Source organism: Canis lupus, chromosome 20 (genome assembly GCF_048164855.1).
Source record: "Canis lupus baileyi chromosome 20, mCanLup2.hap1, whole genome shotgun sequence".
In the NCBI taxonomy this organism is placed as follows: Eukaryota; Metazoa; Chordata; class Mammalia; order Carnivora; family Canidae; genus Canis; species Canis lupus.
Window position 1 is genome coordinate 25247269 of NC_132857.1, and position 26603 is coordinate 25273871.

Here is a 26603-nt window from a genome sequence, read left to right on the forward strand (position 1 = left end):
TTTAAATGATACACTCGACCAGATGGACTTCAGTTATCTACAGAACTTTACATCCAAACTCAACTGAATACACCTTCTTCTCAAGTGCACATGGAACTTTCTCCAGAATAGACCACATACTGGGTCACAAATCAGTTCTGAACCTATACCAAAGATTGGGATGGTCCCCTGCATATTTTCAGACCATAATGCCTTGAAATTAGAACTAAGTCACAAGAAGAAGTTTGGAAGGACTTCAAACACGTGGAGGTTAAGGACCATCTTGCTAAAAGATGAAATGGTCACCCAGGAAATTAAGGAAGAATTAAAAAGATTCATGGAAACTAATGAAAATGAAGATACAACTGTTCAAAATATTTGGGATACAACAAAAGCAGTCCTGAGGGGGAAATACATCACAAAACAAGCAGCCACCCAAACACTGGAAAGAACTCAAATACAAAAGCTAACCTTACACCTATAGGTAGAGAAGTTATGATTCGAATTGAGGTCCCCAGATTCCAAATGCCAGATACTTAACAACTCTCCTGACCCATTGCCTAAGGCAGTTCCTAATTATTGAGTTTCTAGGATGTGATAGAGAATACAGAGATAAATAAGACAGACTCACTCTGAATGGTTTGTCCTTTGTCCACTCTCCTGGGAAACCTGTCCCCATGTGTCTCCAGGATCTAGCACACATTTTGGCACAGAGTAAGGCCTCACTTATTATGGAATAAATGAATTGCACTTATCTCAGAGACTTTCATCTTTTTTATGAAATTTTATTCATTTATTCATGCAAGACACACAGAAAGAGACAGACAGAGAAACAGGCTTCCCTCCCTAATGTGGGACTGGATCCCAGGACTCCCAGGATCATGACCTGAGCTGAAGGCAGATGCTCAACCAGTGAATTACTCAGGTGTTCTTGTCAGAAGACTTTCTGCACCCCATTTCAGGGATTGTAGAGGACAGAGGATGTCCTGGGACCTCTTGTTTGTACTATCCAGGCACTGTTTCAGTTATTTCCTTTGGGTCTGTTGGCTCAACACGACTGGGCCATATCAACAGTCCCTTCCAGTCCTGGAGTACTGCTCTCTATAAAATGGTTGTTTATTTTCCAGTGGCACATGTTTCTTAATTTTCTCCATGTTCTTAGATTTCTTTGGAGCCTTAAGCCATATGCAGAATATGGTAAGTTCTCTAGACACCTTCCCGAGAAAAACACATTTAAACTTACCTTTTGCATCCAGTTTCCAGGCCTTCCTAGACCTGAAATAAGTGTCTCTACTGCAGAGGATTCTTGGAGGCCGCAGACATCTCAAGCCAAAAAATTGACTTCTTAAAGTGAGGGGAGGGTTATTCAATCAGCAAATTCTTATAAATTGCCTCCATATGCTGTGCTTCACGCCAGGTGCTGGGGACCACAGGGGACAGCTGCAGCATCCAGGTGGGTCAGGAGGCCACTTGGGGAAGAAGGAGTCAGTCAGCGTCTCCTTGACTCTCAGGCCACAGTTTCAGACTGGGCTCTGGGGCTTCTGTAGATTCTCATCTCCCCTGGGTGCTTGGTCTTTCTCCCTCCTGGCCTCCCACATTAGAGTCTTCTGGATCAGGCTTATCCAAGATAAGCATGGATGAATCCTAGTCAGGTTCCTTAGTGCTTCTGCTCCAGAGTATATCCTACAGGCATGCAAACTCAGCGGCTTTTAATACTACAAGTTCAAACCAGGGGATCCCTGGGTGGTGCAGCAGTTTGGTGCCTGCCTTTGGCCCAGGGCACGATCCTGGAGACCCAGGATCGAGTCCCACATTGGGCTCCCGGTGCATGGAGCCTGCTTCTCCCTCTGCCTGTGTCTCTGCCTCTCTATCTCATTCTGTGTGACTATCATAAAAAAAAGTTCAAACCAACCCTCATCCAAACTTCCTCAGTAGAATGTCAAAAGACTCTTCCTCTCCTTTTTGTTGCTAATAATAATAATAACAACAGCCAATAATAACAAAAGCTTTACTCATTCATCAAGCATGAATGAGTGGAGCACTGTGGGGACCCTGAAATGTGGAGTGAGCAAGACCACGTATTTGGCTGAGGCTTGGGGGCGGGGCATGGCAGACATGATGCATGGCTGCCAAGTGCGAATCCTCATTATGCAGGGTCTGAATTTTCACCAATTTTTAGACGCTTTAATGAAAAAATAAAAACATCAAAAACAAAAGTTGGTTCAAAATTGGCAATCTGCAGAGTTAAGAAAACATTGAAATATTGATGGCATCACAAAACCCAGAAAATAGCATTTTTGTATTTGTATTGCCATCTGTGAACTGTTTCTTTCTGATTTATTTATTTACTTATTTTGATGGCATGGCCTCTTTTTTATTGGAGTTCAATTTGCCAACATATAGCATATCACCCAGTGCTCAACCCATCAAGTGCCCCTGTCAATGCCCAACACACAGTCACCCCTCCCCCCACCCACCTCCCATTCCACCACCCCTTGTTCATTTCCCAGAGTTAGGAGTCTCCATGATCTGTCTCCCTCTCTGATATTTCCCACTCATTTTCTCTCTTTTCCCCTTTATTCTCTTTCACTATTTTTTATATTCTGCAAGCTAATGAGACCTTGCAATGTTTGTCAGTGTCTGACTGACTTATTTCCCTCAGCATAAGACCCTCCACTTCCATCCACGTCGAAGCAAATGTTGGGTATATGTCGTTACTAATGGCTGAGTAATATTTCATTGTATACATCTACCACATCTTCTTTATCCATTCTTCTTTCGATGGACACCAGGGCTCCATCCACAGTTTGGCTGTTGTGGACATTGCTGCTATAACCATTGGGGTGCAGATGTCTCAGCGTTTCACTGCATCTGTATCTTTGGGGTAAATATTCAGCAGTGCAAATGCTGTGTCATAGGACAGTTCTAGTTTTAACTCTTTGAGGAACCTCCACACAGTTTTCCAGAGTGGCTTTACCAGTTCTCATTCCCACCAAAAGTACAAGAGGGTTCCCCTTTCCCCACATCCTCTCCAACATTTGTTGTTTCCTACTTTGTTAATTTCCCCATTCTCACTGGTGTGAAGTGGTAACTCATTGTGGTTTTTATTTGTATTTCTCTGATGGCCAGTGAGGCAGAGCGTTTTCTCATGTGCTTGTTGGCAATGTCTATGTCTTCCTTTGTGAAATTTCTGTTCATGTCTTTTGCCCATTTCATGATTGGATTGTTTGTTTTTTGGCTGTTGAGTTTAATATGATCTTTATAGATATTGGATACTAGCCCTTTGTCTGAAATGTCATTTGAAAATATCTTCTCCCATTCTTTAGGTTGTCTTAGTTTTGTTGACTGTTTCTTTTGCTGTGAAGAAGCTTTTTATCTTGAATAAATCCCAATAGTTCAGTTTTGCTTTTGTTTCCCTTCCCTTCATATATGTATCTTGCAGGAAGTTGCTGTTGCCTAGTTCAATAGAGTGTTGCCTGTGTTCTCCTCTAGGATTTTGATGGATTCTTGTCTCACATTTAGATATTTTCATTAAATTTAGGTTTATCTTTGTGTTTGGTGTAAGAAAATGGTCTAATTTCCTTCTTCTGCACCTGGCTGTCCAGTGTTCCCAGAACCATTTAGTGAAGAGTGTCTTTTTTCCAGTGAATAGTCTATCCTGCTTTGTCGAATATTACTTGACCAAACAGTTGAGGGCCCATTTCTGGATTCTCTATTCTGTTTCATTGATCATGTGTCATTTTATGCCAGTACTACACTGTCTTTTTGACCACAGTTGGTAGTACAACTTGAAATCTGGCTTTCTGTTGTCCTGGCTCTGGTTTTCATTTTTAATATTTGCCTGTCTTTGGAATATTACTTTACTAATTCCATACAAATGCTAAGATAATATTTTCCAACTATCTGAAGAATGTCCATGGTAGTTTGATAGAGATTTATTAAATGTGTAAATTGCCCTGGGTAGCATTGACATTTTCCCAATATTAATTCTTCCAATCCACGGGAATGGAATAATTTTCCATCTCTTTGTGTCTTCCTCAATATCTTTCAGAAGTGTTCTGTAGGTTTTAGGGTATAGATCCTTTACATCTTTGGTTCGGTTTATTCCCAGTAGTCTTATGCTTTTGGCTGCAATTGTAAGTGGGATCGACTCCCTAATTTCTCTTTCTTCAGCCTCATTGTTTATAGAAATTCCACTGACTTCTGGGCATTGAGTTTGTATCCTGCCACACTGACGGATTGCTGTATGAGTTCTAGCAATCTTGGGGTGTAGTCTTTTGGGTCTTCTATATAGTGTATCATTTCTGTGCAAAGAGGGAGAGTTTGACTTTTTCTTTGCCAACCTGAATGCCTTTTATTTCTTTGTTGCCTGATTGCTGAGGCTAGAACTTCTAATACTATGTTGAATATCAGTGCTGAGAGTGGACACCCATGTCGTGTTCCTGATCTTAGGGAAAGGCTCCCAGTATTTCCCAGTTGAAAGTGATATTTCCTGAGGGCTTTCCTTGATGGCTTTACAGATGCTGAGGAATGTTCCCTCTATCCCTACACTGAACAGTTTTGATCAGGAATGGATGCTGTATTCTGTGTAATGCTTTCTCTGCATCTATTGAGAGAATCACATGGTTCTTGTTTCTTCTCTTGTTGATATGATTTATCACATTGATTGCTTTATGAGTGTTGAACCAGCTTGCATCCTGCGATAAATTCCACTTGGTCATGGTGAATAATCTTAATGTACTGTTGCATCCTATTGACTAGTTTCTTGTTGAGAATTTTTGCAGCTGTGTTCAACAGGGAGATTGTTCTATAATTCTTCTTTTTTGTTGGCGTCTTTGCTTTTGGACTTAAGGTGATGCTGGCCTCATAGAACGAGTTTGGAAGTACTCCATCTCTATATTTCTGAAGAGATTTAGTAGAATAGGTATTGTTTCTTCTTTAAACATTTGAAAGAATTCCCCTGGAAAGCCATCTGTCCCTGGACTTTTGTATCTTGGAAGGTTTGTGATGACTGCTTCAATTTCCTCCCTGGTTATTGGCCTGTTCAGGTTTTCTAATTCTTCCTGTTCCTGTTTTGCTAGGTTGTGGTTTTCCAGAAGTGTATCCATTTCTTCTAGATTTCCTACTTTATTGGTGTACACCTGCTAATAATATGTTTTAAAAATCATTTGTTTTTCCTTGATTGTGATCTCTCCTCTTCCATCTATGCTTTAATAATTAGAGTCTTTTTTCTTTTGGATTTAATAATGGTGGCTAATGGTTTATCAATCTCATTAGTTCTTTCAATGAAACAAGTCCTGGTTTTATTGATATGTTTGACAGTTCTTCTGGTCTCTATTTCACTGAGTAATGCTCAAAATTTTATTAACTCTCTCTTTCTGCTGGGTTTAGTTTTTATTTGCTGTTCTTTCTTCAGCTCCTTTACGTTTAAGTTTTAGTTGTGTATTTGAGTTTCTTCCAATTTTTTGAGGTATACTTATATTGCAGTGTATTTCCCTCTCAGGACAGCTTTTCCTGTATTCCAAAGATTTTGAATGGTTGTATTTCCATTCTCATTGAAATTCTCATTCATTTTCATTCCCATTTCATTCTCATTTGTCCATGAATATTTTAATTCTTCTTGAATTCCCTGGTTTACCCTTTCATCTTTTAGCAGGATGGTCTTTAACCTACAAGTTTTTAAATTACTTCCAAATTTCTTCTTGTGATTGAGTTCAAGTTTAAAGATATTATGAGATGAAAATAGGCAAGGAAGTATCCTAATCTTTTGATATCAGTTCAGACCTGATTGTGACCCAGTATTTGGTCTATTCTGGGTAAAGTTCCATGTGCACTTGAGAATAATGTGTATTCGGTTGTGTTTTGATGTACACTTCTGGTGTGAGATCCATGTGGTCCAGTGAAATCCATGTGGTCCAGTGTATCATTTAAATCTCTTGTTTTCAGGATCCCTAGGTGGCTCAGTGGTTTGTCACCTGCCTTTGGCCCAGGGCACGAACCTGGAGTCTTGGGATCATGTCCCACATCAGGCTCCCAGCATGGAGCCTGCTTCTCCTTCTGCCTGTGTCTCTGCCTCTATCTCTCTATCATAAATAAATAAATAAATAAATAAATAAATAAATAAATAAATCTTTTAATAAATAAATAAATCTCTTGTTTCATGGAATATTACTCAGCCATTAGAAACAACAAATTGGCTATGATGTGGGTGGACCTGGAGGATATTATGCTGAGTGACATAAGTAAATTGGAAAGGACACACATTATATGGTCTCATTCATTTGGGGAATATAAAAAATAGTGAAAGGCAATAAAGGAAAAGGAGAAAAAATGAGTGAAAATATCAGTGAAAGTGACAAAACTTGAGTGATACCTAACTCTGGGAAATGAACAAGGGATAGTGGAAGGGGAGGTGGGTGGGGGTTGGGATGACTAGGTGATGGGCACTGAGGACACTTGGCAGGATGAGCACTGGGTGTTATGTGTTGGAAAATTGAACTCCAATAAAAAAATAAAGCTCTTGTTTCTTGGAGATCGTGTACTTAGAAGATGTGTCATTGGCCGTAAACAAGGTGTTGAAGTCTCCCAGTATTAGTGTATGATTATCTAAGTATGTGTCTATTTGTTTGCTAATTGATTGATATACTTGGCAGCTCCCAAATTAGGGGTAATATATTCATGATTGTTAGGTCCTCTTGTTGGATAGACCCTTTCTGTATGATATACTGTCCCTCTTCATCTATTACTACAGTCTTTAGGGGATAAAATTTAATTTATCTGATGTGAGGATTGTTATCATTGCTTTATTATTAGGACCATTGGTAAGTGGTCCTGCAAACTTTTTTCAGGCTGTAGGTATCCTTAGGTCTCAAATGAGTCTCTTGTAGACAGCAAATAGATGGATCTTCCTTTTTTGTCCAGTCTGAAACCCTGCACCTTTTGATGGGGTCATTGAGCCCATTCACGTTCAGAGTTACTATTGAAAGATATGAATTTAGTGTCATCATGATACCTATTCAGTCCCTGTTTTGTGGCTTGTTTCCTTGGACTTCCTCTTTCTTTTACATAGTCCCCCTTAATATTTCTTGCAGAGCTGGTTTGGTGCTCTCATATTCTGTCAGATTCTGCCTATCGTGGAAGCTCTATATCTGGCCTTCTATTCTTAATGTGAACCTTGTTTTATGAAGGATTCTTGGCTGCATGATATTCTCATTAAGCATCCTTTCTGGCCTGCCAGGGCTCTGTAGAGAGGTCTGCTGTTGCTATAATATTTCCCCCCATATAATTTAAGGATGTCTTGTCTATTTCTGCTTTAATGATTTTCTTATTTTTGGAATTTCTAAGTTTCTCTATGAAATATAATGGTGTTGAACTTTTTTTTAGGGGAACCTGCCTATCTCCTGGAACTGAATGCCTGTTTCCCTCCTCAAATTAGGGAGGTTCTCACCTATGATTTGTTCAAGCATGCTTCTGGTCTTAGGTCCCTCTTGACACCCTCTGGAACACCAATTAAACATAGATATTTGGTGGGTATCTGTCATTTCTAATGGCTGAGTAATATGCCATTGTATATATATACCACATCTTTATCTATTCATCTTTCAATATACCCACCATTTGCTTCAACGTGGATGGAACTGGAGGGTATTATGCTGAATGAAATAAGTCAACGGAGAAGGACAAACATTATATGGGGAATATAACGGGGAATATAAAAAATATTAAAAGTGAATAAAGGGGACAGGAGAAAAATGAGTGGGAAATATCAGAAAGAGAGCAGAATATGAGAGACCCCTAATGAGAGTCTGGGAAATGAACTAGGAGTGGTGGAAGAGGAGGTGGACAGGGTGTGGGGGTGACTGGGTGATGGGCACTGCGGTGGGCACTTGAAGGGGTGAGCACTGGGTGTTATTCTATATGTTGGCAAATTTAACATGAATAAAAAATAAATTTATAAAAAAAAGAAACATTTTTGAGAGGCGGGGCAAGGTGGCAGAAGAGTTGGGTCCCCAAGTCACCTGTCCCCACCAAATTACCTAGATAATCTTCAAATCATCCTGAAAACCTATGAATTCAGCATGAGATTTGAAGAGAGAGAGCAGCTAGAATGCTACAGTGAGAAGAGTTCATGCTTCTATTAAGGTAGGAAGACGGGGTAAAAAAGAAATAAAGAAACAAAAGGCATCCAAGGTGGAGGGGCCCCGCGAGGAGCCAGGCAAAGGCTGGGGTGAGTGTCCCCAAGACAGGAAAGCCCAGTTCTAGAGAAGCAAGAGTTTCTCCAACCTTTCCCAGTGGAAAGGCGCTGGCAGGGAGTTGGAGCCAGATCCCAGGAGGGGCAGTGATAACCTTTGGCTCCCTGAGACACTAACAAACACCTGTGCTCAAGGAAGAGCTTGCCACACCCTGTGCCTGAGCTCCCTAAAAGGCTGCAGCATGCATCCGACTGGACCTGGGAGAAGCTCAGAGGTGGCTCTGGTGGAAGTTCCAGGCTGAGGGGGCTTCACAGCACTGGGAGCAGCTGGGAAGTGGCTCCGGCAGAGACTGCACGAGGAGGGGGCTGTGCAGCCCTGGAGCACCTTGGAGGTGGATTAGGGGGTGGCTCCACACGGAGGGAAATGTACGACCCAGGAGAAGCTCAGACCGGCTCCTGCCAAGGCTCCGCATGGAGGGGGCTGCGCAGCACCAGGAGGAGCTCAGAGGCGGCTTGGGTGGAGGCTCTGTGCAGAGGGACCTGTGAGGCCCAGAGCATGATTCCAACAGCTCAGACCTGGGAGCACAGGGTTCCAGGGACACAGCCCAAGATCCAGTGCTAACCCCAGGACAGGCAGAAGCCAGGAGGGCACAGGAGAGCAAGGACACTCCTGCCACTGGAGATCCCCAAGTTGTGCAGATCAGTGGCCCCTGCCCCAGGAGCATCCAAGCTTCTGCAGACTGAGAGCTCCAAGGCTACTGCGGGAGTGAATCCAGGGCTCCAGAGATGGCCGCCACCACTGTTAATGTTCCTCCTGGGCCATCACAAGATAAACAAACCCCACTAAGCCTCAAAGTTGGCCTCACTGGATAAACAAGTTAAACATCTTTCACTGAACCCTCCAACAGGCAGGGGTCTGAGCAGATCCCCCAAGTGCTAACACCTGAAAATCAGCACAGCTGGCCAGTGGCCAGCCTCCCAGAAGACAAGCTGGAGGCACAGGGGAAAAATAAATTATTGAGCAAGCAGCACTGGAAAATTCCAGGGGAAATCGAGGCATTTACAGTATACAAAATCAGAGGATACTCCCCCTTGTTTTTTGTTTTTGGATTTCTGTTTGCTTCCCCCCAATTTTTATTCTCTTCTCTTTTTTCCTTCCTTTTTTTTCTTTTTCTTTTCATCTTTCTCTTCTCTCTTTTTCTCCTTTTCCCAATGCAACTTGTTTTTGGCCACTCTGCACTGAGCAAAATGACTAGAAGGAAAAACTCACTTCAAATAAAGAATCAGAAATAGTCTTCTCTCCCATAGAGTTATAAAATTGGGATTACAATTCAATGTCAGAAAGCCAATTCAGAAGCACTATTATACAGCTACTGGTGGCTCTAGAAAAAAGCAAAAAGGACTCAAGAGACTTCATGACTGCAGAATTTAGAGCTAATCAGGCAGAAATTAAAAATTGATTAAATGAGATGCACCAAACTCGAGATCCTAATGATGACAGTTAATGAGGTACAAAAAGAGTGAGTGACATAGAAGAGAAATTGATGGCAAAGTGGGAAACTGAGGATAAAATAGAAAAACAATTAAAAGAACATGAGGATAGGTTAACGGAAATAAGTGACAACCTGAGGAAGACAAAAATCTACAATTAATTGGGGTTTCCGAGGGCACTGAAAGGGACAGAGGTCCAGAATATGTATTTGAACAAATCACAGCTAAGAAGTTTCCTAATCTGGGAAGTGAAACAGACATTCAGATCCAGGAAATAGAGAGACCCCCCCAAAAAACAATAAAAAAGTTCAACACCTCAACATTTAATAGTGAAGCTTGCAAAATCGAAAGATAAAGAGATGATCCTTAAAGCAGCAAGAGACAAAAATCTCTAACTTTTATAGGGAGAAATATTAGATTAACAGCAGACCTCTCCACAGAGACCTGGCAGGCCAGAAAGGGCTGGCAGGATATATTCAGGGGCCTAAATGAAAAGAACATGCAGCCAAGAATACTATATCCAAGAAGGCTCTAATTCAGAATGGAATGAGAGATTAAGAGCTTCCAAGACAGGCAGGAACTGAAAGAATATGTGACCACCAACCCAGCTGTGGAAGAAAATTTAAGAGGGACTCTTAAAATTCCTCTATAAGAGAAAGTCCAATGGAATAATCTACAAAAACAGGGACTGAGTAGGTATCATGATGACACTAAATTCATATCTTTCAATAGTAACTCTGAATGTGAATGGGCTCAATGACCCCATCAAAAGGCACAGGGTTTCAGACTGGATAAAAAAGCAGGACCCATCTATTTGCTGTCTACAAGAGACTCACTTTAGACAGAAGGACACCTACAGCCTGAAAATAAAAGGTTGGAGAACCATTTACCATTCAAATGGTCCTCAAAAGAAAGCAGGGGTAGCCATCCTTAGATCAGATAAACTAAAGTTTATCCCGAAGACTGTAGTGAGAGGTCAAGAAGGACACTATATCATACTTAAAGGATCTATCCAAGAAGAGGACTTAACAATCCTCAATATATATGCCCCAAATGTGGGAACAGCCAAATATATCAATCAATTAATACCCAAAGTTAAGACATACTTAGATAATAATACACGTATACTTGGTGAGTTCCATCTAGTGCATTCTACACTCAATAGGTCTTCTAGGCACAAAATCTCCAAAGAAACAAGAGCATTAAATGACACACTGGACCGATGGATTTCACAGATATCTACAGAACTTTAGATCCAAACTCAACTGAATACACATACTTCTCAAGTGCACATGGAAATTTATCCAGAATAGACCACATACTGGGTCACAAATCAGGTCTTATCCAACACCAAAAGATTGGGATCATCCCCTGTGCTTTCTAAGACCATAATGTCTTGAAATTATAAACAAATCACAAGAAGATATTTGGAATTGTTTCAAACACGTGGAGGTTAAGGACCATCCTGCTAAAAGATGAATGAGTTAACCAGGAAATTAAGGAAGAATTAAAAAGATTCATGGAAACTAATGAGTTTGAATATACAACCATTCAGAATCTTTGGGATGCAGAAAAAGCAGTCCTGAGGGGGAAATACATCGGAATATGATCAGCCATCCAAAAACTGGAAATAACTCAAATACAAATCTAACCTTACACGTAAAGGAGGTAGAGAAGAAACAGCAAATAGATCCTACACCCAGAAGAAGAAGAGAGTTAATAATGATTCGAGCAAAACTCAATGATTTAGAGAAGAGAACAACTGTGAAACAGATCAACAAAACCAGGAGTTGGTTCTTTGAAAGAATTAATAAGATAGATAAACCATTAGCCAGCCTTATTAAAAAGGAGAGAGAAGACTCAAATTAATAAAATCATGAATGAGAAAGGAGAGATCACTAGCAACACCAAGGAAATACAAATGATTTAAAAACATATTATGAGCAGCAATATGCCAATAAATTAGGCAATATAGAAGAAAGGGACTCTTTTCTGGAAAGCCAAAAACTACCAAAACTGGAACTAGAATAAATAGAAAACCTGAACAGGCCAATAACCATGGAGGAAATTGAAGGAGTCATCAAAAATGTCCCAAAGACACAAAAGTGCAGGGCCAGATGGCTTCCCTGGGGAATTCTATCAAACGTTTAAAGAAGAACATGTACCTATTCTACTAAAGTTATAGAGAAAGATAGAAAGAGATGGAATACTTCCAAACTTGTTCTATGAAGCCAAAATCACCTTAATTCCAAAACCATACAAAGACCCCACCAAATAGGAGAAGTATAGACCAATATCCCAGATGAATATGGATGCCAAATCTCAACAAGATACTAGCCAATAGGATACAACAGTATAGTAAGAAGATTATTCACCATGACCAAGTGTGTTTTATCCCTGGAATGCAAGCCTGGTTCAACACTTGAAAAACAATGTGATTCATCGTGTCAGCAAGAGAAAAATCAAGAACCATATGATCCTCTCAGTAGATGCAGATACAGCATTTGACAAAATACAGCATCCATTCCTGATCAAAACTCTTCAGAGTGTAAGGATTGAAAGAACATTCTTCATAATCTTAAAAGCCATCTATGAAAAGCCCATAGCAAATATCATTCTCAATGGGGAAGCACTGGGAGCCTTTCCCCTAAGATCAGGAACAAGATACGGATGTCCACACTCACCACTGCTATTCAATGTAGTACTAGAAGTCCTAGTCTCAGCAATCAGACAACAAAAAGACATAAAGGCATTCAAATTGGCAAAGAAGAAATCAAACTCTCCCTCTTCACAGATGACATGATACTCTACATAGAAAACCCAAAAGACTCCACCTCAAGATTGTTCAGAAATCATACAGCAATTTGACACTGTGGCATAAAAAAAAATCAATGCCCAGAAGTCAGTGGCATTTCTATTCACTAACAATGAGACTGAAGAAAGAGAAATTAGGGAGTCAATCCCATTTACAATTGCACCCAAAAGCCTGAGACACCTATGAATAAACCTATCCAAAGAGGTAAAAGATCTATACCCTAAAAACTATAGAACACTTCTGAAAGAAATTGAGGAAAACACAAAGATATGGAAAAATATTCCATGCTCATGGTTTGGAAGAATTAATATTGTGAAAATGTCAGTTACCCAGGGCAATTTAAACCTTTAATGCAATCCCTATCAAAATACCATGGACTTTCTTCAGCGATTTGGGACTAATCATCTTAAGGTATGTGTGGAATCCAAAAAGACCCCGAATAGCCAGGGAAATTTTAAAAAGAAAACCATAGCTTGGGGCATCACAATGCCAGATTTCAGGGTGTACTACAAATCTGTGGTCATCAAGGCAGTGTGGTACTGGCACAAAAAACAGACACATAGATTAATGGAACAGAATAGAGAATCCAGAAGTGGACCTTCTATTTTATGGTGAACTCTTATTCGACAAAGGAGGAAAGACTATCCACTGGAAAAAAGTCTCTTCAATCAATGTTACTGGGAAAATTGAACATCCACATGCAGAAGAATGAAACAAGACCACTTGCTTGCACCACACACAAAATAAACTCAAAATGGATGAAAGATCTAAATGTGAGACAAGATCCCATCAAAATCCTAGAGGATAACACAGGCAACATCCTTTTTGAACTTGGCCACAGCAACTTCTTGCAAATTTCATCCATGAAGGCAAGAGAAACAAAAGCAAAAATGAACTATTGGGACTTCATCAAGACAAGAAGCTTTTGCACAGCAAAAGATACAGTCAACAAAACTAAAAGACAACCTACAGAATGGGAGAAAATATTTGCAAATGATATATCAGATAAAGGGCTAGTTTCCAAGATCTATAAAGAACCTATTAATCTCAACAGCAATGAAACAATCCAATCATGAAATGGGCAAAAGACATGAACAGAAATATCACAGATGAAGACATAGACGTGGCCAACAAGCACACGAGAAAATGCTCTGCATCACTGGCCCTCAGGGAAATGCAAATCAAAACCACAATGAGATAGGACCTCACACCAGTGAGAATGGGGGAAAATGAGCAAGGCAGGAAACAACAAAATTTGGAGAGGATGTGGAGAAAGGGGAACCCTCCTGCACTGTTGGTGGGAATGTGAACTGGTGCAGCCACTCTGGAAAACTGTGTGGAGGTTCCTCAAAGAGTTAAATATAGATCTTCCCTATGACCCAGCAATTGCACTGTTGGGGATTTACCCCAACGATACAGATGCAATGAAACGCCGGGACACTTGCACCCCAATGTTTATAGCAGCAATGTCCACAATAGCCAAACTGTGGAAGGAGCCTCGGTGTCCATCGAAAGATGAATGGATAAAGAATATATGGTTTCTGTATACAATGGAATATTATTTAGTCATTAGAAATGAAAAATACCCACCATTTGCTTCATCGTGGTTGGAACTGGAGGGTATTATGCTTAATGAAATAAGTCAGTTGGAGAAGGACAAACGTTATATGGTCTCCATTTGGGGAATATAAAAATAGTGAAAGGGAATGAAGGGGAAAGGAGAAAAAATGAATGGGAAATATCAGAAAGGGAGACAGAACATGAGAGACTCCTAACTCTGGGAATGAACTAAGGATGGTAGAATGGGAAGTGGTTGGGGGGTCAGGGTTATTCATGGATGGGCACTAAGGAGGTCATTTGATGAGAGGAGCACTGGGTGTTATTGTTTATGTTGGCAAATTGAATACCAATAAAAAATAAATTTATAATAAAATCAATTAATAAATAACATAAACATAGATTTTTCCTTCCAAGTTTATTTATTTCCCTTAACCATACCACATGGACTATAATTCTTTCCCCCTTTTTGCCTCTTCTTCCTTCCTTGCCATCAACTTGTGTCCTATGTCACTCTTCGTTCCTCTATGTTTTAACCCTCACTGATAGCATTGCATCTCCTTTAATTGATTTTTAATTTTGGCCTGAATAGATCTAAGTTCTGCTGTCATGGTTTATTGAATCCTTTATGCTTTTTTTCCCCTAGCCACAAGTAACTTTATTTTTTTAAATTATTTATTTATTTATTTATTTATTTATTTATTTATTTATTTATTTATGATAGTCACAGAGAGAGAGAGAGGGGCAGAGACACAGGCAGAGGGAGAAGCAGGCTCCATGCATGGGGAGCCTGATGTGGGATTCGATCCCGGGTCTCCAGGATCACGCCCTGGGCCAAAGGCAGGCACCAAACCGCTGCACCACCCAGGATCCCCCACAAGTAACTTTATAATTATGCTTCTAATTTGGCTTTCTGACATCTAATTGTAATCCAAATTCTGTAATTCTGTGCTAGAGATAAAATTTCTAACTCCTTCCTTTTTGGTGTGTTGTACTTTCTAGTCATTTCCTCAGTGTAGAGTGGTTGTTTGAGTAGGGTGAGTCAAGAATATCAACCACGACTTAAGTAAATTTCACCTCTAGGTGACTCTGACATGGTCTGAGACCAGAAAGTAAAAACAGTGATTAGAACAAAATAAAACAAAAATACCAGTAAAGCGAAAAACTAATTTTAAAACAAAGTAGTAAAATAATACAAGGCCAAGGATCCCAAAGAAGATGAAAAGAAAGTAACAAGGGAAAGGAAGAGAAAAAAGCAAAATAAAGAGAAATAAAGAAAAAAAAGGAGAAGAAAAGAAAAAGGGGATGACAGGGAATGGAGGTGGTGAAGAATTTGTAGTGGAGGGAGAATCTAAGTTGTCCTAGATGGTGATCCTTTAGGTTCTGAGTGCATTAAGTTCAGTATGTTAGAAGATGCTCAGTCCCAAATTTATATAATCCAGCAATACTTGAAGAAAACCCCAACATTGACCACCAAAACATAAACAAGATAAGTGAGGGGGTGCAGAATGAAAATGAAGAGAGAATATAATCTTACAGAATGAACCAGCACAGTATACCACTTGGTGTGGGTGCATGCTGGTCATGTTTTAGAAAGGGAGCACTTGACGGGATGAGCACTGGGTGTTATGCTATATGTTATCGAACTCCAATAAAAATACATTAAAAATAAATAAATAAATAATAAAAATACATATGGGCTGAAAAAAAAGAAATTTTTAACTTCTACTATTGTATGACAAAATGAAGCAGAGGAAACAAAAATCTTAACTCCTCCTCCCCCCCAAAAAAATGCCACATAACTTCCAAAATTAAACTGAGTATGTTGAAGGGAATCTAGAAGTGGATAAATATCTAGGACATGTGATTGTAGAAATATGAGAGTCTCCCTCTACTTGTGTCTCAGCCTCTTTCTGTGTGTGTCTCTCATGAATAAATAAATAAAAAAAAGTAAAAAAGAAAGAAATATGAGAGTCAAAAAGGAAGAAACAAAAATGAAGAGGTGGTAAAATATTGTAGTTAAGGTGCAAAAAGAGAACAAAATGGAAAGTTTTAGTATGATATAAAAAAGAACTGCATGGCAAAAAAGGGTAGAAAAAGGTATCATCTAGTTCTTTATACTGTAAATCCCTCGACTTGCCCTGGAGCTTTCCAGCACTTCTTGTTCCATAACTTGCTCTTCCCCTGTGCTTCCACCTGGTCTTCTGGAGGAAGGGCTACTGTGCTGATTCGCAGGTGTGTGTACTTGGGGAAGATGGCCCACCGCCACCAGGTGCAAGGCTCAGTGGGAGCTGTTTTTCCTTTGAGGCCTCTGTCCCCTGGTGGTCCCGCATCTCCCAGGCACAGGGTGAGACCAGGAGGGACAACAATACTGGCGGCGGCCAGCTCTCCAGGTCTGGAGTCAGCTCCCAGCAGTAACTACCACAGTCTCCCAGTCTGCCTTGGCCTGGATGCTCTGGGGGTCAATGGGCTCTGATCTGCACAGCCTGGGTGCCCCTGGCAGCAGGAGTGTCCTCGCTTTTCTGTTTCCCCTCGCCTCAGCCTATCCCAGGGGAAGTGAAGTATCCTGGGCTGTGTCCCCTGGTGCCCTGGGATCCAGGGCCTGAGCTACTCGAGTCATGCTCTTGGGGCTGCAGCTCAGGGAAGCAGCAGGGCGGAGGCCCATCTGTCCTGACCCCATGCCTGAATGACCAGCTTCTCCCCGAGGCCCCACTGGGTGCATGCTCCAGCCCGATACCGAGATCAGCCTGCTGTGTGCATTGCACTCTCCCCTGGGCACACCTCCTCTATTAGTGAACTCTGGGGCCCTTGAGGCTCCATTGCTCCTCCTGCCATACTGCCTGAGTTCACTGCTCAGTGCCATTTTGTCTGGGAAGAATCCAGGGTGGATTTATAAAATTATCGCTTCTCTGGGGCTGTGCTTCATGTCCCTGAGGATTTCCCACCAGGCTTTCACACTGCTTCTCACAGTGCCCCTCCCCCACTTGATTGCTTTTTTTCTGCCTCCCTACCTTGTTAGAAGCAAAATATCTCTCTGTAGCATTCCAGCTGATCTCTCTTTAAAACTCAGTGGAATTCCAGTATCAGTAACACTTTTATTTATTTATTTTTTCAGTAACACTTTTAATTCTTGTTCCTGATCCTCCACATGTGAGACTCTCTGCAGACTGCACATTGATCCCAGAATCCTTTCTAGCTCATTTCCTTCGTATTGAAAGGGATATTTCTCCACTGAGTCTCCCCTCCTACCCCTCCTCTTGTTCCCAAACCCTTGTGACTAAATTTTCCTGAGAAAGAATCCTCTCCCTTAGCCAGAGGGCTGTGGCAGATGCAACCCCAGGTGCAGCTACATGCCATGCCCTGGGGTGCTTTATGGGGACCTAGGCTGCATGTGATTGCTAAAATGAGTGATACCAAGAACAAGGGTTCTTGGGATCCAGAGATAGCTTCCCCATGGATTCCATGGGAGACCAAGGAGTTCAGTCATGGGCTGAACTTTAAGATGAAACAGACACAGGAGATCAAAAGATGCTGAAGAGAGGAAACAGGCCACCTGAGGATAGAGGGTGACCAATTTCAAGGTTCTAAGGTCAAGAAGACAGCATTCTCACTCAAGGCCAGCCATGGGGGTCTATGCAATGATAGAGGTGCAGGTCTGAGGGAGGGTGGTTTCTGTTGAGACTGACATAATAAACCAATGTCCCGATAAAGGGTGTCAAATGAGTTTTTCATTTGTTTCCAGTGGATAGAAGAGTTACATTTGCAGTACACTGTAGCCTGTTAAGGATGCAGTAGTTTTACAACTTGTTTTCTGGGCAGACCCGAGTGTAGGCTCTTGGGATGCTCCCTGGGCTGGGAATTTTAAAGGCCTGACTGACCCTGTTTATGTAGCCACAGCTCTCCCCCTCATCTTCCCACAGAGCTTGTTTCCTAGGATCAACCACACAGAGGCCCAGAGGCTCTTCAGCCCAGAGCCAGATTCTCTGCTCCCATGTGATTCTGCTAATCTAACTAGTGAGTAATAGGTCTGTTTCCAACATCAGGGACATTATCCCACTCTTAAACCTTCCCTATGGTCTGCTAGGAGTTTCTCCAATCCTACTAAGGCTGGAGTTAAAGTTTGGTAGACTTCGACAAGGGATAAGAGAAAAGGCTGTGCATTTCATTCACTTCACTTATAGACTGGGGGACTTTGAGCAAAATAGATTACTTCTAATGTCGTGTTCACCTCTCTAAGTGGCCAAAGGTGCCATAAGGTGGAAGGGGTTTGGGAAAATCCTTTGTCTCCCAATATTCTGAGTTCAGAGAGGGCACAGGCTGGTGATAGGTTGTGCAGAGTTGTTTTCCTTCTCCAAGGAGCCCTGCAAACCATGAAGGTACCCTAGATTTTTCAGGATTCATTCATTGATCGATTGTTTGGTAAGGGGGTGTGTCAACAACATACCCATGACCACTCCTCTCTGCTCTTCTGATATTGGAAACACAAAGGTGTTGGCAAATTCATAGAAGAGAAACAGGCAGGAATCAAGATAGAGGAATCAGTTGCCCAGGGTGGGGGGTGGGGCACAGGGAGGCCATCAATGTGCCCAAAACAATGGCACGAGGAGAGTGACTTCCTCTCAGAGGGACAGGGATGCTCAGCAGCTTCTTGATGACTTCAGTTATTAAATTTGAGAGTGAAAGGGTCCAGAGATATGGATCTTATCCTCCCCATCCCCGGAGAAGGGATCCAGGTCCCTGGAGGAATGCGTGCTGAGGGCAGAGTGGTGCTCCAGGTTCAGGGACACAACCCCAGGAACAGTGACACAATTTCTCTCATCACCTGTGACTCCATTCTCTCTCCGCCAAGGCCTTCCTGTCTTTGTCATTGCTCCAATGTACACAAAAGCCTGTCTTACAAATTCTGAGTAGGACATGGACATCAGCTATATGCATGACACATACATCTGGCTTCTAGCACCTCTATCCTCTATTTCTTGATTAACAAGAAATTCCCTCTGTGACTTTACCTTGTCTTACAGTTAGATAATTATCATTCTGGGAATGCCTGAGTGGCTCAGTGGTTGAGTGCTTTCCTCTCAGGGGTTGATCGTAGGACTTGGGATAGAGTCCCCCATCGGGCTCCTTGCACCTGATTCTCCCTCTGCCTGTATCTCTGCCTCCCTCTCTCTCTGCATCTTTCATAAATGATTATCATTCTTGAGAACATGGTCCCAAACTGCTGCTGGTGCATCGTGTCTCCATTTTCTATATTGTATCTGACCCTGCTCACCTCACCTCATCTACTGGCATCACCCTGACTCCTGACCTCCCTGACCTCCGGGTTTGGATCACTGAATGTCGCTGCTCTGCCATGAATGGTAGGCAGGGTGGAGGTCTGGGAGTCAGAAGGGCACATGTAACCACCCCTCCACATGGGGTGTCCCCTAAAGTCAGGCTCTGCTCAGATCTCTCCAAATGAGGGTTATCCTTCTCTGGTGGTTTCTGAAATGCCTCATTCTTCTATTCATTTCAAGAATGAAGAAGTCCCCTATACACATTCAAGAGAAGGTGCAGAAAAACCAGGTTAGAGAAAAAATGACCTAGAAGAAGAAAAGTGAAGAGTTCAGGATGAAAACAGTAAAGCAACCAAGGGTACATGCAGATGCATTTATCCAGCCCATATCAAATGTGATCTCACTGTGTGCTATGCTCTATTAGATGTTGGGGTTTATGCAGTTGGTCATATTTTTATTATTATTAATCATTTCTGAGGACCAGCTCCTATTCCCATTGTCACTGGGAAGCGTTAAAGTCCTACCTTATGTTTGGTTAGAATATCTTAGGAATAGAGCAGGAGAGGCCTTTGGTCTTCGATGGAGCCAATCTCTTGAGATACACACTGCTGTGGAGATCTGATGTTGTACAAAGGATGATTCTGTTGCTGCCAAGTGCTGGTAGAGCCTGGGACCCACTCTCATTGCACCAATATGTCACACCACAGCAATGCTTGGCTACCCTCAGTTTTGGCTGGGGGTGTAAGTGTGCTCTAGAGATGGGCAGCATAGAAGACATCCCTCGCAGCACATGCCTCTGGTTCCAGCAGAATTGAGGTGGGAGGGATGGTCAGTAGCACAGTTCCCTCCATCCCTCCTTGCACAATCCTCAGTCCTGAGACAAAAATAAAATCTGAAAAAAAATAAAAAAAATAAAATCTGTACTTCCCTGCCTGTGAGAGAGGTTCAACTTCAGCTACCTTAGGCCATCACTGGGTGGACGGAATCTAGAGGAATGTTTGAAAGCTGCTGGTCTGGTGGCACATACATGTGATCAAGGCCCTGCAGAGTAAGTCTCGTGGTCTGACCAAGCCCAGGACAAGCTCTAGACAGGGCAAACAGGGTTTCTGTTCCTGTCTGATTTCACTACTATAACCACACAGTACCGGGCCTGCTCCCCTTACCAGGATCTTGGACCAGCCTCAGACTTTCCCTCATGCCTGCCTGGAACCCATGGCCCAGTCTTCCAGAAGCAGGGCAAATTCTGGCTTGATCTGGTATTGATGCAGCCTCATCTGCTTTAGAAAAACCCAAATCCCATATTTAGACTAAAGGATATTGGGAAGATACTTTATCTCTACCATCACATTCATCTCCTCTGTGGACTACAATATGTATGGGTTGTTCTGAAGATTCAGTGTGTTCCAGATATAGGAGTCTCTCATAGTTTGTGTCACTCTCTAATTTTTCCCACTTAATTCCACTCCTTTTCCTCATAATTCCTTTCTCTATTTCCTAAATGCCAGGAGGAGGGCATTTGATGGGAAGAGCACTGGGTGTTACAATATATTGGCAAATTGAATTTACATAAAACTAAATAAATAAGCTTTTAAAAATATATAAATGTTTGTTTCAAGTACCTAAGAGCACCCCAAGCACAAAGCAGTCAATATAGCCCAGTGGGATGCCACCCACATGGCCCATTGCACATGCCACACAACCGCTGCCCATAGACCCGCAGCCCATTGCAACTAATCCAGAGTTTCCCGGATTGGATCTTTTATCTACTGACTAAGGAGGGTCACATAAAAAAATGATCAATCTGAGCATTCCCATGCCATAGACTATAATGGGTGTTGTAGGTGATCGAGAAGTGAAATGAGCAATTAATGGTTAAGAGAAAGAAGAGGGAGTGAAGCAGGAGTGAGCAGAAAGAGGGAGCAAAACATGGGACAAGAAAGTCATAGAAAATTTGGTGGTTTCTTTGAAGAATCAGATGTCAGACCTTGTTTCCTTGTTCGGGATATGGAATCTGAGACCGGGGAAAGTGCAGAGACTCAAGGCCATTCCCGTCATAGATTTGAAAAGATGTTGTTTCTAGGGGTGTGTAGTTGAGAAGACTAGAACAGAAGGCAAAATTGAGTTCCTGGGTTGAGGACATAGATCCTAGGATCTGTGACTCATCCTCCTGTGTGCTTAACTGTCTCCTATTCTTTCCTCAGACCATCCATCACCGTTTGTATGCTGCTGCACAAGGAATATTATTTTGGTGACTGTGGAGACTCAGATTCTTAAATCAACATAGTAATTTATTTCCTGTCATTCATTTCACTCTCTTTTGTTTTGTAAGTAGTTATTTACTTCATTGTGAGGTAGAGAGAGAGAGAGAGAGAAGAGAGAGAGTCTTTGGGTAGGAGAGGCAGAAAGTGAGAGAGAATCCCATGAATATTGCCTGCAAATCCTGCTATCGAGCTCAAACCAGCACCCTGAATTCAGTACAAGAGCCAACCCTTCAATAAGATACTGAACCTACTAAGTCACCAGGCACCACCATCCTCTCTCTTAATGAAATGCTCCTGTGGAGGATCCTCATCTTGCAGCAGTTGCTGTCATCCAGCACTTGACAAGTTGGGATCTTTCAATGTATAATATCTTCTGCCATGCCCCATAACTTCCCTAGCCTTCTCCTAGTAGGTGGTCCCCAGTGTACTTGGAAAATTTAAAGTATAGATCACAGCCAGATAGTTCATTCAGAGAGATTTCTGACCCACAGCCAATCAGGGAACCAGCCCATTATCTTGTAGTTATTCAAGGGAGAAGGCCTAGTCTATATCAGATAGAGTGTAAGATGTTTTGCAGCTGTACCCTGGTGCTTTTTTTACACCAAAATCTTTGGTCGAACTGGTTCAATATTCTACCGAATAACCTTATACCACTCTAGCACAGGCTCAGGATTCTAACCATAACCATTGTCCCACCAAAACCTATGGAAAACAGAGCTTTCCTAACACTTGTCTCAATTTCCTATCTAGGACCACCGATTCATTCACAATCACATAGGGTGCCTCACTTCTGGACAGCTCTCTATAGACTCCCCATACAATAACTTCTCATCAAGGCATAACTGAAGCCTTCCATTTAAACACTAGAGTGAGTTTGCACCCTGCAGTTTGATGCTGGGGCTCTGCTCAACACAAATAATAGTGGCTGACTCCCTTGCTCTAACATGATCTGAGTCAATAATCTTTAATTACTTTCATTTAGTTGGCCATTGTTCACTGTACACGCAATCACAAGGGGTCCACAGAACATCTTCAGATCCTCCTGTTGCTTTGAGCAAGAGTAGTGTTCACAGAGGCCCCCTGTGCCTTGCTCTTGGCAGCTATCAAGTCCATGGGAGGAGCCCTCCCATGAAGAGGGAGCCCTCAATCTGAAATGAGTTCTCTGAGGCAGTTCCTAAGCAGTTTGTACTCAGTATGGCACCTGGATCTTGTTTTTGTTCCCACATCTTGGGACTATTATGGAATCAGACTATTTTTAGGTCCCCTTATTCTGTCTTTTGGTTACCATTTTGTGCTGTGTTGTGCAGTGTAAAACTGGTGTGTGTCATAAAAAGAAGTATCTGACCATAGAAGCATGAATAGTGCCCTATGAGTCTTCACTGTGTCAGCATCACAGAGAAGTGAGTGTGAAGATCTCATAGGACTGGGGTTCACCCTGAAGAAGAACTTTGCTGAGGCTCAGCAATCCCATCAGTTGAGTTTCTCTGACTATGTCAGTTTTGTGTCCTGAGGGTATTCACTCTGAGGTTGTGCCTGCTGTGATGGACACATCATTGGCTGTTGTTCTGCGGTGATTATTTGTAATTTTGGGGGTCTCATGGCATGAGGTACACAAATGTGATATTTCCATATTGTCACCAGCTGTCTTGGGATCATCTAAACATGAACCCTCTCCTCTACCTGAAATCGTGTTTGTTTCTCCTATGTCTGCTTCTCACGATTTTAATTCTTGATCCACACCACTTCACCAATGTTTTGGGTCTTCAAGGCCACCTCTGGATCAATGGAACTGAACAAATTCATTCCCTAGGGAAATCTCTTAGAAAAGAAGGAAAATGAATGGGCAGCACCATTGGTTGATACACTGAGGCCTCACAAAGGAATTCAGTATCAAATTAGTTTCATTAACCATTTGTTTGGCCAAGCTAAAGAAAAATTTGACAATGCTAGGCAAGAATAAAGTAGAAGCACCTCTTTAGTAAATGATCCTACTCGCCTTCCTCTAGTTGTTTGTCTCCACTTATTGTTGTTGTCCTGTGTCGCTTCCTCATGCACCTCCTTCCCACTCCTCCCCTTCTCCAGATACCTCATTTTCCACAATTCACCATAAGCAGGAAACTGCCACTTGATTCTAAAAATTTAACCCTCCCATAGCCAGGTGTGAGGAAACAGTATATGGTTGAAATATTGAACTGAGCTTAATGAAAACATGCACTTGAATTTTTTTCTAACCCTCCAAAAAAGCCAAGGCATATTTCTATGCTAATAGAATTCTTTAGATGCAGGTATGACCTGGTGTTACCTATCCATTATCAGCTTATACACACACTCATGGTTTGGATATTCAGATGACCCATTTTGAATAACAAAGCTGTTTGGACTGACCTGGAAAGTTACCTACAAGATCTTCTTTTCTATGGTAAATTAATTGTCAATGACATATACAGAGAACAGGGGAGTGGCCAGACCCTTGATTTTCTCTTGGGTCATGATCTCAGTCTCCTGAGATCAAGCCATCCTCAGGTTCCATGCTGAGCAAGGATCCTGCTAAGAGATTCCCTTCTTCCTCATCTATCTATACCCCTATCTAGACACACTCTTTCCCTCTTTCAAGAAGAAAATAATAAAACAAGAATGAAATAAAATTAATTCAGCTTTCAAGCCATCCAAAAGATCTCAATGAATGCTATGTGTATTCATCAAAATGAAGGTGAGTCTGAGAAATCAATATGGTTCATGACTCAAAGTATATGACATATTCAAAACAATAAAGCTGTAGAATGTGAAATGTATCCATGTATTTTCGATCAGTCTTCACAGGAAGTAATATAGAGTTCAAAGAAATTACAATTTTGCTGGAACACAGTTCATTTTTTAAAAAATTTTATTTATTTATGATAGGCACACAGTGAGAGAGAGAGAGAGAGAAGCAGAGACACAGGCAGAGGGAGAAGCAGACTCCATGCACCGGGAGCCTGATGTGGGATTCGATTCCGGGTCTCCAGGATTGCGCCCTGGGCCAAAGGCAGGCGCTAAACCACTGCACCACCCAGGGATCCCTGGAACACAGTTCATTAAGATATAACCTATTTAAAGAGAGGAAAATATTTTCAGCTGTCCATTTAAATAGGAAAAACTTTCAGAATCCTGTGAGTTCCCTTGGTGCAAGTACACAGAAGCAAAGATGGTTTCCCAGTCCATTCCCTTCAGTAATACTCGTTCTTTCACTGTAAATTAGGAGCTGGAATATCCATAAATCTAGGAATTTCAGCACCCAGACTGGAAGACACTACTATACTACATGCAGAGATGGAAACATCTTAAAGAACAGCTAGGATATTATTGAAGTTTTTCACCACTAAGGTAAGGCAAATGTTCCTCAAATGTTCCTTAAATGTTCCTCGCAGCCTTGTCCTGATCTTCAACTGGAGATGTTTCTGAAGTAAGAGAGAAATGTGAAAAACTTCCCTGATACATCGCTAAAAGGGACCTTATAAGGTCTATGTAAAAAGAACAATGGAACTCCAAGAGGTTCAAACTTTAACTTTAAAAAAATTCAGAATTGGACATAATAAAAAGCTACTCAAACAGGCATCTCTTTTTTTCTTCAGGAAAATTGCTATTTTGGTTCTTTATTATCCAAGTTGAGTATCTCATAAAGTAGCATTTATTTATTTGTTGTTATTGTTGGAGTTCAATTTACCAACATATAGCATCACACCCAGAGCTATCCCATCACGTGCCCCTCTAGTGCCTATCACCTAATCATCCCAATCCCTCACCCAACTCCATTTCCAGTTCCCTTAGTTCATTTACCAGAGAAAGGTGTCTCTTATGTCTTTTTCAAGAGGGAGAGAGAATCTTTTTTTTCTTTTTTTTTATTTATGATAGGCACACAGTGAGAGAGAGAGGCAGAGACAGAGGCAGAGGGAGAAGCAGGCTCCATGCACCAGGAGCCCAATGTGGGATTCGATCCCGGGTCTCCAGGATCATGCCCTGGGCCAAAGTCAGGCGCCAAACCGCTGCACCACCCAGGGATCCCAGGGAGAGAGAATCTTAAGCAGGCTCCAGGCATAGCAAGTGGCTGTCATGTGGCTTTATCTCAAGAACCTGAGGTCATGATCTGTGGCAAAAATCCAGAGTCACAAGCTTAACCAACTGAGACACAGAGGCCTCCCAATGCTCAATCGCTTTTTCTTACAGAATAACAATTCCTTGTATGGATTGATCTGAAGAATCTTTTTCATTCACTTAAAAAGGGACAGCTTCATGGTCTCTAGTTGAATGATACTAAATAAAGGTGAATTTATTTGCAAAAGAAACTTGAATTTCTTGGGAAAGGACATATTTCTTGAACTAACCATCTGAATCCGTTTAGGTGAAGCCCTTAAAATTTTTTATCAGATGGATAGAAAATGGTTGAGCAGAGGTCCTCATGTCAGCTAGGCCCCTAAATTTAGCTACATAACTATAAAGCCATCCTGAACACCAGTGAATTCAAGCTGCAATCTAAGCAAGATTGACTGACTCTACAAATAGAAAAGTGAAAAATTTTTGCCTGGTGGATATAAAAAAACAAAACGAAGGGATTTATCAGAGGATAATGGGCAGCATGGAGGTAGCATGTGTAAGCTAGTTGCTTGAAAGTAAAAGAGCCCCGATGTTCAAAATCTGGACCTTTAGAAATGTGCTCCTCAAGAGACTTCCCTACCCTCCCATAGGTGAAAGGGCCCAGAACCACAGGTAAGTGAGTAGGATCTCAATATTCCTGGAAGCCAGAAAGTACCCAAGCACCTGAGCCAGCAGAGTTCCCATGTATTGGTTCAGGGAAGTGGGTTTAGATCAGCACGTATGAGAGAATATTCAACTTGAGGTGCAATCACCCACTGTCGTAGGCTTGGCCAGGAGACCATGGTGGGTCCATACAAGGGATTGGAACACATCCTCTCCCTTCCTCTGGGAGGTAGATTATGTGACCATTGGACAGGTTGAATGTTCTCTTTGTGGGGGACCAGCCACCACAGAAAGGGACA

At 41.8% G+C, this 26603-nt stretch overlaps 1 long non-coding RNA gene across 1 annotated transcript in view; it reads left to right on the top strand.

Annotated features, from left to right (window-relative positions):
• The window catches only part of LOC140611779 (uncharacterized), a 134239-nt gene that overhangs the window by 14978 nt on the left and 92658 nt on the right, over positions 1 to 26603 (top strand). The window contains exon 2 of the long non-coding RNA XR_012012987.1: positions 24809 to 24933. This is a non-coding gene — a long non-coding RNA (uncharacterized lncRNA). The remainder of the gene's footprint in view (positions 1 to 24808; positions 24934 to 26603) is intronic.